The following is a 3,338-nucleotide window of genomic DNA, read 5'->3' as shown; positions in this document are numbered from 1 at the left end:
TTACTCTCCTGCGGGATCTGGTTGCAGTCCTAACTGAAACCCACCTGATCCCGATCGTCAGAGTCTTTAAGATCATCTTAAGGGTTTGCACCTTTTCTTGCTTTTTTATTGTTTTACTGAAATTAGTGACAAGTACATCTCAGCTCCCATTCATTCATTCATTCATTCATTCATTCATTCATTTTCTAAGCCGCTTATCCTAATTAGGGTCACAGGGGTTGCCTGTCCCAGCGCTCATTGGGCGAAAGGCGGGGAAGCACCCTGGACAGGTCGCTAGTCCATCGCAGGGCATCTCAGCTCCCGGTACACTAAAAATCAATTCAAACAACTCATTGAGACATGGATTGTTGCATAAGACATCTCGTTCGAAGGCCTGGATCTAAATGATTGTTAAATGGCTATAGGGGTACTGTTTGGTAGCTCCGTTTTAAAACAGTGGAATCAAGAGAATGCAGTGATGCCTACAGACGTCATTCTGTTATTAGCAAAGGCTTCAATGCTCGTAGACGCCCTGTTAAAACATGTCTTAAAGACATCTGTCGGAGGCTAAATATATCACAAACATTTAGGCATTTGAAATGTCTGCATCCTATTGCAATGCTGTACGTCACATCCAGCAAACCCCCTGCTTTTGTTTTGCTTATAGATTAACTGACAGAGGGTCTGGGTGTGTGACAAAGCTGGTTCAAACCGACATACATTAAATTCAGCGTCTCTGTTTTCACTGTAACATCTAAGTTTCACTGAATACTAAACTAGCAGGAACATTAGAGCATCTTGCCTTTTGAATGTCCTTTGAATCTCTCCTTTTGATGTATGTTGGTAAACGTGTTATGATGTAACTTTTTTTTTTTTTTTTAATGTTAAATTTGTCTGAAGTTTAGTCTGTAGTTTCACCTGACTGTCTAAAAGGTGTAGTTACGAGTGCTGATCGTTTGGCCGAAAATGATAGCTGTGGAGCTGTATAGTTACAGCTGTCGGTTAAATGCGGAATCATAAAGATGAATCTGGAAGCTTCCTCTGACACCAGCTGTCTCTCTATGGTCAGTGTGTGTGGTATGTGCAGCATTTCAGACTTAGTAAATTATGTATTCTCTGCCACAAGCCATACAGCAATGGATCCACGTGTGTGTGCTCTTTAAAACACACACACACACACACACACACAGAGAGAGAGAGAGAGAGAGTTGTGTATCTTTCCTTCTGCTTTTTGACAGAGAACACAACAATGACAAACGCTAAGAGTAATACACAACACGATGTTAACTGAACACTTCTGTAGGGTCTCCTGAACCATTACTATGTTGTCTGAAACTCTGGAAGCATCACAGAATGGAACTGTAATAAGATGTAAGAAGCGGTGAGAACATGTGAAGACCTGTACAACGGAGACACAAAGCAAGCCATTCTGAGCCTCTTTCTGTGTGTTTTTGACACGGAATAACAACAGTGAAGAAAAGAAAAAAGTGCTGCACTAAAACCTTGAGTTAAAACATTAAGAACAAATGTTTGGACACATTTTGCGTAGGCTTCACACTTTCTAATCAGACTTTGGTCAAATAAGTATTTGAGGCATTTGAACGACTGAGCGTTGACTTGGTACTCCATGGCTCCTTTACTTTGTGTCCTTTTCCACTAAATTTAATATGATTCTAACTCTAAGCGTGTTGAAACATTTTCAAGGTTACGTTGCAAGATTGTCTGAGAGAGTCTTCATCAAATCTGCATTCATCTTGTTATTTAAGGGAGCAAGGTCACAATGGAAAGGGAGGATTGAAGAGAATTGGGACAAGGCCCAGTCATTCACACATTTCAGATAACTTCTTGACCCAGGTCGGTTTTTAACTATAAGTGGATTAAAACTGGGTTATAATGGAAGTCTATGTTCACCAAGCAACGACTCAGAGCAAACCTTCAAATTCTGTGAGGCTCGAATCTCAAATGTTAAAAAAGCAAAACAGAACAAAACAAAAAAAAAACCCCTTTCTAACTGCTAGATAGACTGCTGTTAAAATGTAATGACTGAGTGATTATGCAAATGGATTTAGAACCACACCGAATGCTCGGTCTGGATGGACAGGTGGCACGACCAGCATTGCTCACCGGTGCGTCCATGGCAACCATTGTCCCAGCCTCTTGATCTTATGGTGGGTTTGCTCTAGTGCTTCCTGACTGTCTGTGGGGGCCAGTGGCGGGGGGGGGGGGGGGGGGGGGCGGATTCCGGGGTTATTGTGTGACTGGTACAGGCCTTCACCTTGGGGGTACACATAATCTCTGTTCAGAGTCACTGGTTTGTGTGATATTGCAAATCCACCTCTCTTTCTTCATCAAGCTGGGGGGGGGGGGGGGGGGGGGGGGGACCCAGATTGGGAGTTTTTCATTCAGGCCTTCTGTGGAAGCTTTAGTTGTTTTTTTTTTTGTTTTGTTTTTCCAAATCCATGTAGAGATTGTATCAGGAAAAAAAGATTACTATTTGTCTATGAGACCTTTTTTTTTTTTTTTTTTCTAAAAAATAATATGTGTGGTTATGGTGAGGTTATCAGATGTATCTTTTAAAGGAGATGGTATGAGAAAAATAGATTAAAGTTTGTCTGTGAGAATTTTTTTTTTTTTTTGCTCAAATAATATGCTGTATGCCATGCTCAGTTTGTCAGATATGTCTTTTAAGGGGAGGTTTAACAAAACAAAACAAAACAAAAAAAAAAGCAATTTGTTTTAAATTCATCTCAGGCAAACATATGATGTGCAACATACAATATTAATCTGCAGTAATGTAGTGGCTTCCTTGGCGGTAGAGTTCTGTATTTTGCTCTGAGCTCAAACGTCACTGTTATTTCGATTGTTATGCATTCATGTTTTAGAGGAGGTTTCAAAACAGTCTTTTACATGAGTGGAGTGGATTCAGATGGTTTGGAGGTCAGTGACCAATCACCACAAAACAGCAGTCTGAAAATGCTCATTTGTGGCTGGTGATGTCTCACCACGGAGAACAGAGAGAGAGAGAGAGTGAGAGAATGGCATGATATGTTTTGCTTAGGCTAAGGGAAATTACACAGATGTCAAGAAATATGATGATACTTTGCCAAAAAACTATGCTCCTCAAGGCAACGTTTTTTGGGGGGGTTTTTTCCTCCCTGCAATAAATCTGTCAGCGATTTCACATCACGGTTTGCTTGTTGCTAGATGAGGCAAGAAAAAGAGAAGGTTGAGCTATCGGCAGAATTAGTGACAAATTTGGGTTTGCTCAGGTGTCAGGTCCGGATACATTATCTTTGCAAACTGTCTTTTTTCTTTTTGAGAAGGAGAAAAATCTTGCGTAGTTTTAGGAGTTTGGCAGC

Source organism: Chanos chanos, chromosome 1 (genome assembly GCF_902362185.1).
Source record: "Chanos chanos chromosome 1, fChaCha1.1, whole genome shotgun sequence".
NCBI lineage: Eukaryota > Metazoa > Chordata > Actinopteri > Gonorynchiformes > Chanidae > Chanos > Chanos chanos.
The sequence above is the reverse complement of the archived record's forward strand: the minus strand, read 5'-3'. Positions refer to the sequence as shown.